This window comes from Dasypus novemcinctus, chromosome 6, assembly GCF_030445035.2.
Source record: "Dasypus novemcinctus isolate mDasNov1 chromosome 6, mDasNov1.1.hap2, whole genome shotgun sequence".
Lineage (NCBI taxonomy): Eukaryota > Metazoa > Chordata > Mammalia > Cingulata > Dasypodidae > Dasypus > Dasypus novemcinctus.
In genome coordinates this window covers 16,829,282-16,848,310 of record NC_080678.1, presented here as the reverse complement: position 1 = coordinate 16,848,310, position 19,029 = coordinate 16,829,282, and the positions used below count along the sequence as shown (strand labels likewise).

Here is a 19,029-nt window from a genome sequence, read left to right as displayed (position 1 = left end):
TATGTGTGATGGTCATGGGTTAGACATGCAGTTTGTCAAGCTGGAGGCTGGGGGGTGGGGAGGAGAGAGAAGGACACAAATACCATAAAGTCACAGTGCAAAATATTTTTCAAGGATACATCAAAGCTGTTTTCCATGGTGTCTTGCCTTGACCCCGATTCACACTGGCAAAGCACAAACTCAAATTAAAATAAAAATACCAGGCCAGCTCCATTTAGCCCATTGGGCTGCTGGGCTAAAAATGACCATTTTTATTAAAGTCACCAAATGCAAACATTCCAAGATTTATTTTCCTTGCTTATAATTTTTCTGCCTTCCCACTGGTGGGCTGTTTATTTCTAATAATTTGGTAGGAAAAAGCATTCGCTCATACCAGTGGAGGTCTTATATGCCAAGCTGCAAACCAGAACACATTTTACTGCGGAATAAAACCCCTGGAAAACAGGCTCCAGGGGGCCCGCTGACGGCAAGTTTACAAGCGTAGCACAATTGACGCCATTATAATTAGTTTCCCCCCAAAGTCTTATTTTTCAAGGCAAAGATCTGAATCTTTCCCTTTATACATGAATATCTCTGGACTAGAGCAAAAACATTATGGAAGGTGAGTCATAGACCGGCTCTGGGCTTTAAAGACTAACGCAGATCCTATAAATCTAACCCACATTCTTTCACTGGGAATGACTGACTTTTATGAAAACCGAGGATTGTAAATCAGAGAACTAAATAGCTTACTTTGCAGCAGATAAACACAGATTTATGTATCGACTGAGCCCGAACTTAACCCTTTCCTGGAGCCACAGACGACTGGGGGTGGGGAATGTTTCTTCCCAAAGCTGGGATTTAATCATGATTAAATCCTGGACAGAATCATTAATGCCTAATGCTAAACCAGCTCCGAGTTTAGCGCATCTCCAGTGGACGAAGGTGGGGAGATACCAGGGGCCAGACGAGAGGCACGTCTTTCCGTGGCTGAGGACTCTTCCCACGGATCCAGCTTTGCCTGGTGCCCACTAACCTGCCACGAGAGGGCACCTGGCTATGCTAAAGGTCAGTCCCCAACCTGAACACAGCAGCTAGCTTAAAAGGGGTTTCTGATTGGGTGCTTGTGGGTGAGCCCTTGCCAGCCTGGGTGTGTGATCTCTGACAAGCCACCAAACTTCCCTGGACCCCAGTCTTCTCATCCACGAAATGCTGCAGCCCGCCTGTTGTAAGGATTAAATAGGCCGATTATGGTAAGTGCTTAGGACAGAACCTAAGGGGTTAATTAAATGCAGATTATGACCCAGCAGGCCTGAAGCTCTGCATTTCTAAGGCGCTCCCTGGTGATGCTGACGCTGCCATCCCTGGACGGGGCTTTAAGGGGTGAAGCTGGAGAGCACTTCGGGATTTACCAGGGGAGCTCGGGTCCGGGCTCATCGGCGTCTCAACAACGCTGAGCCACGCGGACAGGCCAAGAAGTCAGGGGGTTGACGTTACTGCGGCCATCGCCGTGAGTCTCGGCGAAGCGACGGGTCGTCCTGGGTCTCCAGATGGGGCCCCGAGCTCGCAGCCCGCTCGCGGGTGGGCGCCGGCGCGGTGCCGCCGACGGGGGGCTTTCCGGGCGCCTGGGTCGGCCCCTCCCGGGCTCCGCGCGCGCAGCGGGCCGTCCGCGTCGGCCACGTCCCGCAGCCTCCGGGCGCGGATTCCGCGGAGCCCCTGCTGGGCCTCGCGCTTCTGTGTTTAAACAAGGCGCGCCCTGACTCAGACTTTAAAGGGATAAAGGGGCGGCCGATCCCGGGAGGGAGGAAAAGGGCATCTATCATTTTTATGTGGCATTTCAAAGGAGGAGGCTCCGAAGCGCCTGGAGACAAAGGCCCGCGGCGGGGTTAATGGAGAAGCCCGCTTTAATCATTAACGCCTAATACTAAACCAGCTGGGAGGAGGCCCGCCTAAGTGGGTGCGGGGGCGGCGCCCGGGAAGGCCCGGCTCGGCCCTTGGGTGGGGGTGTGGGGGGGCGACGGGGCTCGGACGGCATCCGGGGACCCCGAGCCCCTCCTTCAGACGGGGCTTCCCGCTGAAGCCGAGGGTGGGCAGAGGCGACCTTCCAGCTGGAAGAGCCCGAGGCTCGGGAGGAGCCGGCGTGTGCGTGTGATGGATGGCCGCTAGGGGTGTGTGCGGGTGCGTGATTTATGGCCGCGAGGGGGCACCCGGCTGGGGAACTGGGTCCGTTACGCGGGCTCTCCTCGCCCCGGGAACGTGGGCCAGTCCTCGTTCTAGGCCAGACCTGAGATGGGGTTGACTAGCAGCCCAGAGCCACACGTGGCTGCGGCTGCCCTGGGGTCAGCTACTTGGCGGTGCTTCGCTGAGGGCCATCCCCGGCTCCTGAGCGCCTCCACGCCCGCTCCTTTCCCACTCCTCCCCGGACCGGAAGCCTTCCACACTGACTGCTGCTGGTGCCCCGACCCTCCGACCACCCACCTGCCCATGCCCGTCCTCCCATCCCCCAACCATCTATCTTCACCACCACCCCCACATCTCCATACACCCGTCCACTCACAGGCCCACCTGCCTCCCCATCCCGCACACTCAGTGTCCCCCCACCTCTCCAGCCATATCGCGTTTTAATCATTTACCAGAGCTGGGAATAAGTCAATGTTTTTTTTTTAAGTGCTTGAGTAAAGCCTGGAACCACACGATGAGAAAGTCATTTCCTTTCCAATTCTTGCCAAACCTTCTGGTAACGAGGAGCCGAAAGCCCCCTCAGCGCGGGCCGTGGACCCCTCTCCAGCACTTGTCATACATCTTCTGAACAACGCAGGGGCAGCCGCAGCCTCAGCGCCATTCGCGGCGCTCTCTAGCTGGAATTAATACGCACCGAGGGTGTTGGCTGGGGTTATTTTTAGCTTATTTTTGACTACAGTTTAACATCTTCAGTGAGATTACACTAATAGTTAAACTGGGTGAATTATCACAAACTGAATACCCTGTAAAACCAGCACCCAGAGCAAGAAACACAATTACCAGCTCCCGGAAGTCCCCTTCGCGCCAGCGCCCCTTCCCAAAGGGTAACCCTCTCCTGACTCCTACCCTCCTAGGTTAGTTTTGCCATCAGGCATATAGATGGAATCACACTGCATCCAGCTGCTTTCCCTGCACTTCCTGGGTGCAGCCACTTACTGGGTGTGCTTGTAGGTTCACTCTCACCACTAAAGAGTTTTCATCCTATTCCACTGTGTGCTTATGCTGACTTTGTATAGATACTGGCTTTACATTTACTCGTATGACATAGCTACTTTTAAAAACTATTAACAAAAAGAATAAAGTAATAGATTTTAGGAAAAATTAAATGACGGTACAGGTGGAACACAGAAATGGCAAAAACAGTGAAGAGGGTGTGCAAGTTATGAAAATGTGTTGCCATCTGAGACAGTAATTTAGGGGGATGGGGCTTTCTGACTCTGTGCCCCTTACCCAGGTTGGGCCAATTTTCAAACTTGTTCAAGGGGAACTTAATAAAACTTCCCCATCACCCATCACCTCTTTTTTTGCAGGGGAAGTTCTCTGGCAGGACAGGTGCCGCCACACCGCCCCCTTCCCCCCTGCCCCCCAACTGTCTGGCACGTCTTAGGACACAGGGGCAGGCAAGCGCATGCCTGTGGGCTCGGGCCTCTCCCCAAGACCCCCTGCAGCAGAAGGAGGTGAGCCTGGCCTCCGAGTGGGGGCAGGATGGGAGGCCCTGGGCACACCCCTGACCTTTCCTGCCTCCTTGTGGGAAAATTCCCCAGGAGGAGATAAGATCAGGGTAGTGAGGGCCTTGCAGGGGGCCGCATGCCTGGGGAGCAGGGGGCAGGGAAAGAGTGTTTGTCTGACTTGAGTAAAACTTCCCTCCCAGGGCTGGCTCTCCATCAGGAGTTCAGGAGTTCCTGCAAATCCTGGCCGCAGAGCTAACTGCTCCACTGGAGCCTCCAGCCAGCTTCCCTGCTGCGCTGGAGACCCTCCTGCAAATTGCAGGACCAGGAGCTCCAGGGGACCAGGATCCCCAGCGGGCTGGAAGCAAAGGACGGGCTGGAGAAAACTGAGCCCCTGCCTCAATTAGGTGTGGATTTCCTTGATCCTCCCAAGAGAGGGAAAATCATTCAGAAACCCGAAGGGTAGATGATACCGACCTATTTACCTTCAGATAGTGCTTTGAAAGTCCTGTTGACTCAAGCTGGGAGAGCTGGTCACCCAGCAGGTGAGGGCCCACACTTAGAGGCTCAGAAGAAAGACCTCTGTTAAGCTCCTGAAAAATCCAGATTAGAATCCCAGCTCCCCTGCCGGCGCGTAGCCTCATGACCTTCTGCATGTCCCTTCGCCCCTCTCAACTGTAATTTCCTGGTCTGTAATGTGGAGGTAACCGTGTGTTCCCTGCAGGACAGTGGTGAGAGTTAAACGGGCCAGTGTGCTCTGAACACTTAGCACAGAAAGGCTCAGTAAGTGGAGTTGGTCTACATCTGGCGGAAAAGAAGGAACGGGAAAAACATCTAACTTTCAAACAAGTTGTTTTAAGTCGACAGAAAGAGGTGAAGCTCTGTCACACCAAGGGTGACTCTGGTTGGTTTAGGATCTCAGACTGCCCAGGCAGTGCCATCTTCTGGGGGTCCTTTGCCCAACGCAGGGGGCTCAGCGAGAAGCTGAGAGGCCTCCGGAGGGCTATCTCGGAAGCTTCAGCAAAGGTTCCAAAGCAGGATTGCAACAAAGGCTCACTCAAGGGCAGTGCCTCTGCTACTCAGCAAACTTACTTCCTACTCACTAAAGGCTACTGCACTCTACTCATCAACATTTCTGATGCTTTAAAAAAATTCCCAATTAAAATGTCCTCTCTTGACATGAGGATGACCAACTAGTCCTGGTTTGCTCAGGACTTTTCTGGTTTTAGCGCTGAAAGTCCTGCATCCAGGGACTGTCTCAGTGTTTAAACAGAAAGTTTTGCACCCTGGAAACCCACCCACTCCCAGACAAACCGGGACAGTTTGTCACCCTGGTCTATCATATTCTGCTCTTGTTATTTTCTACCTCACCCTAATTAATGACTACTTCCATTGAGCAAACCCTGCACTAAGCTCTTTTTCTACATGATTTCATTTAATCTTCCCAAGAATCCTATGAGGTTGGATTTCAATTATTATACTGAAACCAATATAAATTCCTGTTCAAATGCTAAACAATACTGAGATAGAGCGTGCTATCCAGTTTTTGGTGCTAAAATAAAACCGGGCTAAGCAAAATAATTAAGCTGCTTGCTCTAGGAAATACTTGCTCCTAGAAGTCAAAACTGCAAACCTAAAACAGCTTTCTGGATGTGATGGTTAATTTCATGGGTCAATTTGGCTAGGTTATGGTGTCCAGTTGTGTGGGTGAGCACTGGTCTGCTTGTTAATATGATATTTCAAGATGGGATTTGCATCTTTAATCAGTTGATTCTGGCTACACTCAACAAGGGAGTGCCCTCGGCGATGTTGAAGGTCTCTTCATCCAATTAGTTGGTGGTCTTATAAAAACTAGAACGGAGGATTTCCGAGGTCAGGAGAGGAATTTGGATTCTACATCAGCATTGGTTCTTGCCAGAATGTCCAGCCAACCATCTTCTCCTAGGGAATTCAAACTAAGGACTTCAGCATCACCTTTATGGGAGATCTAGCTTGAGGTCAGTCCTACAGAGTTCAGATTTGCCAGCACTCATGGTTGCTTGAGCCAATTCCTTATAATAAATCTCTTTGGTTCTGTTTCTCTGGAGAACCCTGACTTGACAGGACCAAAAGCTTGCTCATCAATACTCACGTCAAGACCCTTGCTTCGCTGTGCTCACCAGTCGAAAAGTATTACGCCATAAATCTGTCTTTCAAGAGCTTCCTTAAAAATCTCTAGCTCAGGGCTTAAAACTCCATCAACGTTCTCAACCTGACTTCATCCTTCTGAGACACTATGTAGACTGGATTTTACTGTGTTTTTTCCAACATCACACAACTGAAAATGAGTATTTACTATTTTGAGGACCCACTGAATATGGTGCTGAATGCCTTACATGATTATTTCATATTCCTAGGAATATGGCATTGATCCCCATTTTACAAACGAACTTACTGAAGCTTAGAGAGGTGAAGTTAACTTGCTCAAGGTAAAACAGCTGGCAAGTGATAGAGTGGGGGATTAAAACCTCAGTCCATCTGGCCTGAAAGCCTGTTCACATGTCCCCAGTGACTCCCTACTACCCACAAAATAAAGCCTTTATTCCTCAGTTGGGGTCCAAAGCCCTCCACCTGGAGCTTCACCACAGCAGCTCTGCCTCCCTCCCTCCACTGGTCCTTCCCTCCACTCAGACCAGGCTACTTTCTGTCCTGGCCCTCCTGCGTCCCAGGATCCTCTCCCTCAAATGCTCACCAGCGTCTCTCAGTCCAGCCACGGCCACCGCCCTCCACCGCCCCATCTTTCAATCTCCATTCCTGCCTCCTTCGTCCTGCAATTCAGATGGCCTTCCTCCCCTTTTCATAGATTTGTGACTGATCTTCCCAAACACATTGTGAGCTCCTGGGGGCCTCTGTGTCTCCGATCCCTTTGGCTGCCTCCCCCTGTCTGCGCCCATCTCCCCCATCCCAGAAGTAGCTCTGTTTTTCCTTAGTGACAAACTGTGGCCAGTCTTGTTTTTTGTTTTTGATTTTTTTTTGCTTGTTTTTATCGTGTGGCCAGTCTCCCGATCTCTCTGAGCCACGGTTTCCACAGCTTTAAAATGGAGGTGATGTTGTCACCTGGGTGGGACCCTCTGACAGGTGATATCTGTGAAAGCACTTCCAATGTGATGGCTTTTCTGATGAGGTTTTCCAACAAGGATGTGGTGGGAGGACCCCGCGGCTCTTCTGCACTCATCAGTTCCTTGGAGAAGAACCCCTGAGCCCTCGGGGCAGGACACCCCCAAGCCCCACGTGGCCGGCGTCTTTCACCTCACGTCGCCCATTTCCCATTTAAGATTTTCACCATCTGGGTTATTTCCGATTTGGGGCCCTTATGAATAAAGCTGTTCTAAACCTTGTGTTCGGGGTTTCATGTGAACTTAGGTGTTCACTTCATGTGGCTGACCACCTAGGAGTAGAACTGCTGGCTCACATGGTCGGTGTCTCTAACGTCAGGAGAGACTGCCAAATTCTTATCCAGCATGACTGTGGCGTTGCGCATTCCCACCGGCAATGCCTGAGAGTTCTGCTCTGTCCTTCTCTGCTCTTGGTATTGTCAGTTTTTTCCCTCTCTCCTTCTTTCCTCCCTCCCTTCCAGCCCCACCCTCTTTCTTATATATGACCCTGTATCTAAAGATTAGATGGTATAGACACATCTCAGCCCAAGCACATGAAAGGGGAATGCAAGTGAGCGCGTGGGCTTTCTGGGGGGGTGGGGGGTGGGGGTGGGGGGAATGTCCCATAAGTCCATATGGCTCAGGGTGGGATCCAACCCCTTGGGATAAATTGCCAGAGGCGTCCTTCCATCTGAAGTGTGGGAGAAGCCCAGCTAAGGAACCAGACCCTAGTCTGGTCCCAACTCTGCTGTTTCCTGGCCATGGGCCCCAAGTGTGTCGCCTCTTCTCTAAGCCGCTCTTTCATCATCTGTAACAGGAAGGAGGTTTGTAAGTGTCTCAGGGCCTGGTGGTGAGGAGCTAATAGGATAATTCATGTGTAGCAGTTCCACCAACTGAGATGTGTGCGAACCGCAGCGTCCTTGATATGTTTTGCATTTATTTTTGGTTCTCTTTAGTCGAACTGTAGGGAAACTTCTGGCATTTTCCCTGCCTCCTGGGGTTGGTGTTAAGGTCCAAGTGCTTAGTAAATAAATGCCAGCTTGGATTTACAGATTCTTGGTAAAATTTGCTCTAGGAGGCTCAAGTGTGCTTGCAGATTTGCACATGATTAGAAAATGGCCAAGTGCTGTGGAGAGGAGTCGTTGTGGTTATTTTCCATGTGCCTCGGCTGTGCCCACCAGCCCGTCTCTTTCCAAGCTCACCCTCTCCACCCACTTTTCTCACGGAAGCATGGACGTGTTCAATGAAGATGAGAGAGCCCCACCCCTGCCTTGGAGGAGTGAGTGTAGGCCAGGGAGGGGGCAGGGCCTGAAGAGCAACACGTGGACTCCAGCAGAGAAGAGGGTCTTCTCCCCAGCACAGGCACCTCTAGACCAGGAGGTCTTCGAGGCAGTAGAAATGGTGTGGGTGAAGGTGGGGAGGTGGGGAAGGGCAGTGCAGAAACAGAGCAACCGGCTGGAGACCTATGTGGCTGGCACATCGTGAAAGAGGAGGAGTGGGGAGGAAGGCCAAAAAGGAGCGGTGGGTGGCCTTGAATGCCAGGCGGAGGCATCCAGACATTCTTCCTAGAGCAATGGGAGGCCCAGACCATTTTTAAATAGAAACTTTCCAGATCTATGTTGGCCTTTTGGGAGATGACTCCAGCATCTAGGTGGTTGGACTAATGGGGGCAAAGCTTTCAGCAGGTGGCCCAGGTAGGAGGTGATTCCAGTGCTTCAGGAAGAGGAAGTGAGGTTGGTTTGGGCAGAAGCAATTAGCCTTCAGCTGCCTGGAATGTAGAATGGGAGCTCTTTGGGGAGTCCTTAGGACAGTCAGGAGGAACCCCTGCTTCCTGGGGCAGCCTGGTGGGGCGCCCTCCTGGGCCAGCACCTTCTCTCTCTTGCCTGGGCAGGACCACCACTCTGACCCACTTGAGAACCTGCCCCATCCAGAAAGGAGCCTCTGTCTCCTTCACCGCCTGGTTGCTGTCCTCTCCCAGCCTGGGAGGACTCAGGCTCAGCTCCAGAATTCACCAGCATTTGAAGAATTCAGAACCCCACTTTCCTCCCCAAGTCAGGATGAGGCTGGAGCTACTGTCTGCTGTCCAAGCAAGCCCAGATCAGAGCATGTTTTCTTTTCCAAAGTCTCAGGGGTTAGGCATGTGGAATTAAAGCAAACAGCTCAGGTCCGACTACAGAATCAGATTGTGTTTGTCTCTGACCGTGCACAAACGTGGCCTTACCTTACACACCCACCAGTGCCTGCCAGGGACACATTCCGAGCCCCTGCCGTCAGCTCAGCCAGAGGTGGCAAAACAAACACACATGGCACGTCTGGGGCAAAACAAACACACATGGCACGTCTGCGGAGAAAAGCTGCCTGGGGCCCTTGGGTGCAGGATTATCTGAAGAAATGTGGGAGAGGCCATGGCACTCTCCCCATGGTTCCTGCAACCACAGCATTTGTGGCTGCGAGGACCAGGATGGGGACAGACCACCTCTCCAGGGCCAGCTGTCACTGTGCCTCTATAGGGACTCTCAGCTCCAGCCACACCAGGCACCTGTCACCGTGTGAAAGCCTCCCACATGGCTTTGCTCAGCTCCCTCCCTGCAGTGCTGTTCAACAAACCACCCCTTCCCCACACACTTTTGGTCATCCTGGTCCACTGCTGGGCCATAGGGACATGGAGATGATTGATTAAAGCAAGGTACCAGCAATTCTGCACCTCATAGCCCAATGAAGGGGGCAGGGACTTCCAAGGACCAATATAATGCGACTAGCAATGACGGTGAAGGCTCAGGGCACTGTGAAAGGACAGCGCGACTCCCCCACCCCAGCCTAGAGGGAGGGAGGGCAGGCAATCAGGAGAGGCTTCCTGGAGGAGGAGAGACCTGGGCAGAGTGGAGTTCAGCCAAGCGGAGGGAATCGAGGACATTGTAGGCAGAGCGAATAGATGGAACACTAGCTTGAGGAGACCATTCTTTCCTGGGTCTTCTCAGCCCAAACCCAATCCTGCATTATCCGATCTCGGCATTAACCACTGGGGTGGCCCTGGTGTGTGCTGCTATGTATGGCAATGTGTTCATCTTTCTTGTTAGCATGACCACACCACGTGCGTGTGGGTGTGAATGTGGGTGTGTGCGCAGCTACATCTATAGTCTTCTCCTCCTCTCTGTGCTGCCCCCAAAGCGCCTCTCCATTAAAGCTTGTTGAGCAAATGTAAACGGCTGTATCAGCCATGTAGCTATGGAAGCCTCCAGCTTCGGAGCCTCAAGCCTGGTTCCAGCCCAGGCTGTGGCCCTTCCCAACTGTGTTTCTTCAGCTGTAAAATGCAGATAATCCCGACACCTCCCTCAGGGGTTCTTGCGGCCACTAAGCAGAATGACCGATCCGTGCTGAGTGCTGGCCCGCAGCGCAAGCGCGACCGGTGGTAGCTAGTACTCGCCGTGGTGGGACTCTAACGCTTTCAGACCTGCTGCACCAACGAGCTGGCTGCCCCTCGGGGGGCCCCAGGGCGCGGGAGAAGCTCCTGCTTGAGGGCCAGGCCAGAAGTGGAGTCCTACCCCAGCGACGTGACCTTAGGCTGGTGCCCAGTGTGGACCCCCGTCCTCTGGGAAGTCGCCCCCAAGACCAGTGTTCTTGGATCTTTCCCAGAAGAGTGACCTCACTGCTGCCCCCAAGTGCCGGCTCAGCTCTCTGCTCCCTGCCCACCTCCCTGCTCTGGAGGCTTGGAGGTGGGGCTGTCCGAGGCTGGCCGGGATGCTTCTCCCCATGCCCACAGGGTTCTGTGGACCCCGGGAGCCAGAGTCCTCAGCCTCCCTGCCTCCCCGCCTCGGCCCGCCCTCAGCTGGGCAGCAGGCAGCTGCAGGATTTGCACGCAGCTCCTCCTGGCCTCTCCCCTGGATGTATGGGGTGAACCGGGCCTCCGTGCTGCTCTCTGGGGCGTTCTTGGCTACCTCCTACTTAGCTGCTGAGCATCTTCGTGAACCTTGCACAGTCCTCAAGAAAAGCTGACAGCAGGTGCCCGGGGGCAGTGTGGGCTAGTGGTTACATGTATAGGCTCTGGATCAGGCACACTTGAGGGAAATCCCAGCCTTGCCCTTCCAGGCCTGAGATCGTGGGCCGTTTACTCGGTATCTCAGAGCCCACTTCCCACCTGTAAAATTGGGAAAACATTAGTACTTACCCCCAGGACTGGCAATTGTGAAAATTACATGGCATTCCCCCTCAGCCCAGTGTTGGGAAGCAATAAACGTTTTCTTAAAAAATGACCAATATCATAAGCCATGAGATTAGACCAAAGTCACTGGACCAGTAGCAAGTGCAGAGAGAGTGAGAGTGAATGGCGGACCCGGGAAGGTGGGAGAGGTGGAGGAGAGATGAGCTGGGCCTGCAGAGGAAGGAGGGGCAGAGGGGAGATGCCTGGCAAGGTGTGCTTTGTGCCACGCCGGGGCCTGTGCCACGCCAGTTTCCCGGGGCTGGGAGGATCCCTGATGCTTGCAGAGGGGGCCGGGGCAGGGAGGAGCTGGAAGCACCCACATACCTGAATGCCAAGGTCGGGGCCAAAGCCGGTCCCCGGCAAGCTTGGGAACAGATGTGCTGTGGCTTGAGCAGCTGCTCAGTCCCCGTGTCTCAGGACCTGCTCCATCCCTGCATTAGCGTTGCTGAGGGTAGGGGGAAACGTGGGCCTGTGTCCCCCTCTCGCTGAGGAGACAAGGACGACATGGGAGCTTGAGGACAGTGAACTCCAGAGGTGGGGGAGTACCTGCTCCCCCAGCCCAGGAAACAGGGCTCCCTCTGGCATCTCCACTGTAGGGGGAAGCGGCTACTGGTTAAGGCCTCAGGTTTGAAGTCCTGGACAATTTTCTTCCTTCGTGGACTCAGTCCTGAGTGTCATGAAGGGTTTTGGTGACACAGAAGGCAGAGTTAAGGTGCAGGATGCTATGAGGGATGTCAGGGATGAGGGGTGCTTGCCCTCTTGTCCTTTGGTCACTGCTGAAATGCCACCTCCTCCGAGAAGCCCTCCTGACCATCACTGAGCCCTGTCTGTTTCTTCCATGGCCCTCATAGCTATTTGTATTTATTGATTGATTCTTGGCTCTCTGGACTATAAGCACAGTGAGGGCAGGGCCTGGCATCCTTCTTCTCAGTTGTATCCCAGAGGCACCACTAGAGGGCTCACAGGACAACAGGCTTAAAAGAAAAATCTGAGCTTCTCCTGGTGAAATAAACTTGACATTCTGGAGGCTAGGGGAGACAACAAAATTTGGGGTGCAGAGGAGATATGTGCAGACAAAATTCGGTCTTGTAATGTTGAACCTGGCAGCTTGGAGGCAAGGATGTCACCCTGTGATGGCTGTGTCTCTTGCAGACCTTGGAGAGAGAGACAAGCCCCTCAGTGAGGCCGGGAGAAACTTCTGGACTCAGCTGTGGAAGTGTGTGTCAGCTGTGCGTGTGTGGGGCGAGGGATGAAGGAGCAGTTGCGGGGTGTAGGGCTGGAATCACAGCAGAGGCTCCTGTGCCTGAACTGGGCAGTGGCCTTCCCCGGGAGCAGGGGCAGCTGGCTGCAGCCGTGCCCGGGAACAGCGCATGCTTTGAGCTGCTGCAATTCTCGGAAGACTCAGAGGCAGATTTTACCACCAAGTTTCAGCCTGTGACTCTGGAGCTTCAGCTTGCCCCCAGATCTCTCCCGGGTCCTTCTGAACATCCAAAGCAGACGAGTGAGAGGAGAGGGATGACTCGCCAGAAGCCCTTCCCGCCCTCCGGACAGGGTTGGTTTCCCCTCCGGTGGTTTGGCAAGTGCGGGGCGGGGAGCACACGCCTCCCCGCCGCCCGGAAGCCGCGCCAGGCGGGGCCCCAGCCACGTAGAGCTGCAAGCCGTGACTTTTCAGTTTCCAGTCGCGCTTCCAAGGGAGCCCACCCATCCGGGGAGTTCCTCTTCGCCCCCAGCTTTCTGCTGCCCCTGATGTAAGGCGACCCGGCCCTTCCCCGCCAGGCCTGAGCACTAGCCCCAGGAAGGAGTCGAAGGGGATGGAGGCAGAGGACCCGGGCTACGTGGCCCCCCGAGCCCCCTGCAGCACCCGGGCCAGCCGCTCTTGAGGAGTGGGACTCACACGTCACTGCTCCGTCCAGGGCCCTTTTCAGCCTGAGCCCCTCACAGCCATCTTTAGAGCCTGAAATGACGAAAGGCTTGGCCTGGCCAAGCAAAATGTCAAGGAGCTGAGGCTTAAACAGGTTGCCTTTGCCTTCACCGGCCACTTGCCTCCACTTCGACTCGGTTTTCCTGCTGCTGGGACTGAACCCCGCCAGCCTTGCCTGTGGGCCACCAGCTCCAGAAGGGATGCCCTCTACGCCTCGCCCTCCTGCCCCCCTCCCCTCCCACTGGGAGTGCAAACCTCCTGCGTGCAGCACAGGCCCGTCAATCAAAGCGGAACTTGCAGACCAAACATCATCTCCTTGGGTGGCTTCTGCACTGTGTGTCTGCCAGAGCCGCCTGAGCCAACGGGGACTGTGAGAGGCAAGCTACTGCCCCGACTCCCGTGCTGGAACAGTGGGAGAAGAAAGGAGCATTCATTGAGCATCTACTGTATGCCTGTCTTCATGCTGGGCTTTTTTTTTTTTTTTTCGGGGGGCTGGTTAACATATACACAACATAAAATGTCCCAAATTTTAACCACTTTCAAAGATACAATTCAGTGGTACTAGTTAGATTCACACTATTTGCCACCATCGCCACCTTCGATCACATTACTCTAAACAGAAACTCTGTCTCTATTATGCCTTTACTCCCTCTCCTGCCCTCTGGCCCCTGGTCACCTGTAATCTACTTTCCATCTCTATAGTTCAGGTATTTCATAAAGACAAGTATTTGTCATTTTGTGTCTGGCTGATTTCACTCAACCTGGTGTCTTTAAGGGTCATCCTTGTTGCAATGTGTCAAACTTCATTCCTTTTTATGACTGAATAATACTCCGTTGTGTTTAAATACCATGTTTTGTTTATCCATCCATCCGTTGTTGGACACTTGGGTTGCTTCCACCATTTAGCTATTGTGAACAATGCTGCTATGATCATTGGTGTGCAAATACCTGTTCAAGTCCCTGCTTTCATTTCTTTGGAACTGCCATGTCATATGGTAATTCTATGGTCAGCTTTCTGAGGAACTGCTTTCCACAGTGGCTGCACCATTTTATGCTTCCACTACAATGCACAAGGGTTACCCCAGGCTTTTAACACACTGTCGACTTCAGTAACTCCTTGTCACAATCCTGAGATGAGGACTTTGCAATCCCCACTTTACAAATGAACTACAGAGGCTCCAAGAAATCACACAACTGTCCCACCTTCCTTACCAGGGCCAGAACTGGGATTTCAACCCAAGTTTGACTCTAGTAACTGCTTTCTTTCCAAGCATTTGCATGGCTGCTGCCCTTTAAGGTGCTCTCAATCAATGGTAGCAGCTATTAGTGTCATCCTATACTTTGTCCCCAAGTCAGGACACAAAATCTAATAAAGGGATGAAATATTTCAACCCAGGACCGACCTGGACCTGCAGGGCTTGGTGGGGTCCTGACTCTCTCACCTAACTCCATGAGACTGCTGGAGGAGCCAGCACCTGGGAGCCTGTTGCCACTTCTGGAGGGTGGGGGGAGACTTCCACCTGCAGGCTCAAATGTCATCCCCCTGGCTCTGCCCAGGCAGGCACTGCTGGCTGCACCCCCTTGGCTCATTCATGCCAACATCACCTGGACCTGGGCTCCCTCCCCTCCAGTGTCCTTGCAAAGCACAGGTGACTTCCTGGATCCTCTCTCCATCTGGTTGTCTATTTGTCTTTTGTCCAAGGTTTCTCTTCAAGCCAAGGCTATCTGGCACCAATTGCTGCCACCGGGGGCTTCTCAGAGACTAGAGAAACCAAATACAGATGGTCTTGCCTCAGGACCATGTTTGCACTGCCATCTGCTGAGCCCCGCCTGCCCCTGCCCCCAAGTCTCTAAAATGACTCGGGGGTCCAGGAATTTGCATCTCCCCAGGCTCCCCATGTAACTCTGACGCTGGTGGTCTAGGCACTGCCCTTTGAGGAGCTCTGAATGTCAACAAAGCAGAACAAATGCAAATCTTCCAAATGATTAAACTCTAGAGAACAAAAAATGTGTTTAAAAAGGAGGTAGAAAAATGTTGGGGGGGGGGGGGGGTGGGCAGAGCGTTGGGAACTAATACATAGTGAGCTCCCACTAGGGGCTGGCTGTTTTAGATAATTCACCACCTTTGGTCCACCTAAGAGCCCTGCAAATTAACTTCAGTTGCCGTTTTCACCAAGAAGAGAACCCAAGACCCAGGTTTGCACAGGCTGTCAGTGAGGACCCAGAACTTGAAGCATGAATGGCTGTCTCCAAAAGCCACTGCCTTCACAGCTAGAACTTCATGACTGAGCAGGTACCAGGTACCAGAGACCTTCCAACAGGCTGGGCAGAGTCAGTGCACAAAGGATACCTGCTAAATGAGCATGAATGAATGAATGAGTAAATGGGAGAACAAAACCGCTTTGAGCTCATGGAAACCAGTCCAAAAGGTTCCTTCTATGACCTCATGCTCAACCTTCCCCTCCCACAACTGCTTTAATCCGAAAACCAAACCGGCTAAGTTTGCATAGTTGATAAGACCCTGCAGCTCACCTGTACCTGGTATCTGCCACCAGATTCCAAACAGGAAGCCGGGGCTGAGATAAGGTGAGGAAGGCGATGCCTGGAATCTGGAATTAGCCATTGCACTGGATACCCAAATATTTACCTGCTAGGTCCCAAGCCCCACGCTAGGTCCCAAGCATGAAGCAGGAAACCAGACGGTCCCTGCCCTGGAATGATTTATCATCTAGGGGGAAAGTGGGCAGATGTTCAAGAAGTAACGGCAAAGGGACGAGGGACATGAAAGGGTGATATGAAAGGCCCATAGCCTGGCAGTCGCCGCACAGCTCGCTGGACGTGCCCCTAAAGCTGAGACCTGAGCGGGGAGGAGGAGGAGGCCAGGAGTTCAGGACTCAGAGAAAGACCTCTACCTTCCTTCATGCTTTGGGTTTTGCTTTTCCGGTCCCTGGTCCCCATAGGTCCCCGAACACAGAAGGCACCTGCTCACTCCGTGAGCCCCAGCTTGGTGTTCTCTCTGCGCCTGCGCTCCAGTTCTGCCGGGGCTTTCCATTCAGGAACCAGGCTCAGCTCCTGCAATTCTGATTCGAGCTTCCTGCGGGCCTTTCCTTCATCCCTTCGGCCAAGGTGTGTTGGAGGCCGCTAGTCAATCGCTAACTTTTCAGGGACTTTTTTGTGAGCTGGGTGAACAAAGCCAGTATTAAAAATTAAATTATACAAATTATATAATTTAATTTGTAAATTAAATGATATAAATTCATTGTTTAATTCAAAACAATGAATTAAAGAATATTAAAATAAAAGGTAAAAAATAGTCAAAACTCATTATTTCCTAATAATTTTGCTGAAGTTTACCACTTTCTATGCTCAATATTTGTACCTCTTTTAACTGAATAGTAGAAATATTAATAGCACATAACGATGGCTACTGGTCCTCTGTTCCCAACCCTGTGTTCAGGTCCCCTTGCCAGCTTGAGATGGCCAAGGCGGGAGTATTTACACCCCCGAAATCGGCGAGATAGATCTGATGTGCTTATTTTCTACCCGAAGGCAGTGAGGGAGAAGAAAGTGTGTCATGTATAGTAGTGACTTTGCAAATAACAAAACCTTGAGGAAATATTCTCCAATAAAAAAATGTTGTCTGATTCATCCAAGAAGTTGCTCATATCACTGATGAATGAATGAAGTTCCAACATACATCGTCATTGTTTCACTTTTGTCTTAAGAAAATATCACCAGTCTACATTCATGTTGGAAGTACATTCGTTTGCCACTAATGTGACCGACTTCTTTGCTGACTCAAACAGTCAACTATTTACTCATGTCTGATTTTGTGACACTATTGTGACGAATGATAAAAAACAGGCAGTGGATTTTGCTGAAGTTATAGGTGTATGGCATTTACAATGAAGGTAATTGGACATATTATTTGTCAACTGTGCGCTACACTTCCTTTGTATCAGTCTGGTTTATAATAAACGCATGTGCATATCTGTGTGCACATTGTTTTCAGAGAGCTGGCTGCCTTTCGCTCTTCCTCCTGTTCTTTTCTCCCGCAGTATCTGGACACCTCCACATCACTCGAGGAGCCCCTTCTCTGCCCAGGCAGATCTCGAGCCCTTTCCAATCCTTCCCTTCAGGGATTCACAAAACAAGTTTTCATTTTACATGTGAGCCTTCCCTGAAACAGCTCAAGTTTCCCTCTCCTTCTGGAGAAGCCCCGTAGTCCACCTGTGCAAACTCCAAAGTATTCCTGGCCGTTGGTCTTTCACGGCCGTCCTTTGTCCCCGACACTGGCCCAGAAGTCTAGAGGGCTGGGGACTGACCCAGACGCCAAACCTGGGCCACCATGCCTATCATCGTCTTACAGGCATCTTACACCAGGGAAGCCGGAGTTTTTGCATCAAAGCCCAGCTCCCTTCTCCCGGGGCTTTCAAGGGCAGTCCAGAGGAGACGGAGTGGGTTCCAGGAGTCCAGGTTTAATTCTATCTGAGGTGGGCTGCGTGTTACCTACCATTTTTATTTTTTAGATACCACAGGCTTTTCCAATTGTCGTGCTAGATGTATAATTAGGTCTCTATAGAAATCATCAGCAGTGTCTTATGTGGGTCTGGAGCCCAGAATGGCCAGAGCTCAGGCATTTAGCTTTCAGCTGAGTGACTCAGAGAGGCAGGGGCCGGGTCTGAGATGTAATAGCTGCTCTGCACTTGGAGCATTTGATGCATCCCCATCGAGTCTTCATGGAGACCCCGTGAGGTGGATCTGATTCTTGCTGGGGTCCCACGGCTGATAAGTGGCAGACCCGCGATGCAAACTTGCCTGCTGTCCCAGACCTGCTAACTTGCTGCCCGGCTGACCACACCCTCTAGTTTGCAACCCCCCCATAGTGGCCCAAAAGACCCATCTGTAAGCAGTGGGACCCAGATGGGCAGACTGCTTGAGAGAAATTCCTTTGCCATGTTATCAGAAAACATGATTGAAATGAGAACAAATGAAAGCACGTTAATGAATGTCTCAGTTTTTAAATCTGTAAAATAGGTTACAAGAGAAAATTTGTGAAGAGGGCCTGGCCCATAGTCAGAACTCAGTAAGGATCAAGTCTAACTAAAATAAACAAGATGCCACATAGAAACCACACAGAAGAGAGCCTGGGACACATAGCGTATTACTTATTATTACCACTATTTTATGTCCCTTATTACACCTGCTATGAGCTTCCTGTTTGTAGAATGCCCATTTGCACCAGCAGTTCCACTCGTTCTCTGTTGTCCAAGGGCCCTGAGGATAACAATCCAGGCATCCATGGATCAACTTAGGATGCTACCCATAATCATTAATATTATTTCTCGAGGAAAAATGTATTCTAGGTCGCTAGCAACCGATTTGCATATCGTTTAAGAGAGTCATTCGTAGTTGTGGGTGGACGACCCATCGTTTTTAAACATTTTTCTTTAGCCACAGAACCCTTTATTCAAATAACATCTTACAAGTGAACCCAAGAGGTAAACCAGGTTTTGAATGAATGGATGCAGTTGAGGTGGAAGAGTGGAGGTGGCCCAGTGCTTGGCCCAGCACAGCATAACCCCTAGCCTAGCTTACTGACAGCCTAGACTTCTGAGATCCCACAGATTATTGGGTTTTCTGAGAAAGACTGTGTCCACCACATGGGGCTGTTTCGGACACATGGGATGTCTTAGGCTGAAGGCTTCTGTCTTCTTTTGAATATGCCTCTGTTTAAACAGAAGTGATGATTTCATGGTGATGGCAGGCTAATGGGGCATTCCACTGAACCCTGAGATCTTGCCGATATTACTTTCCATGGATCAAACAAGACAGATCAAAGTCGAGATTTTCAAAATTCTCTTGCAGGAGGAAATTCCTCCGGGCAAAACTTTGAGGTTTTCACAGTCCTGCAAACTAAGCTTCATTATTTTTTCTGGCAACAAAAACGAGCCTTTTATTTGTGCCAATCAGGAATAAATTTCTTCTCAGAGACTATCTTATAGATCATGTGCCATTTTCTACCTTTCTTTTCATTCTTGCAGTAATCACCTTTCCTTAAGAAATGCCTGCCCAGCATGGAGCAGGCCATGCCTACGCAGGCAGCCT

The 19,029-nt window shown here is 51.6% G+C and overlaps 1 long non-coding RNA gene across 1 annotated transcript in view; it reads left to right on the top strand.

The window, feature by feature from the left end:
* The first annotated feature begins 1,150 nt into the window (after window positions 1–1,150).
* LOC131278669 (uncharacterized) overlaps window positions 1,151–19,029 on the top strand; it is a 99,614-nt gene continuing 81,735 nt past the window's right edge. Inside the window, exon 1 of the long non-coding RNA XR_009186052.2 lies at window positions 1,151–1,232. This is a non-coding gene — a long non-coding RNA (uncharacterized lncRNA). The remainder of the gene's footprint in view (window positions 1,233–19,029) is intronic.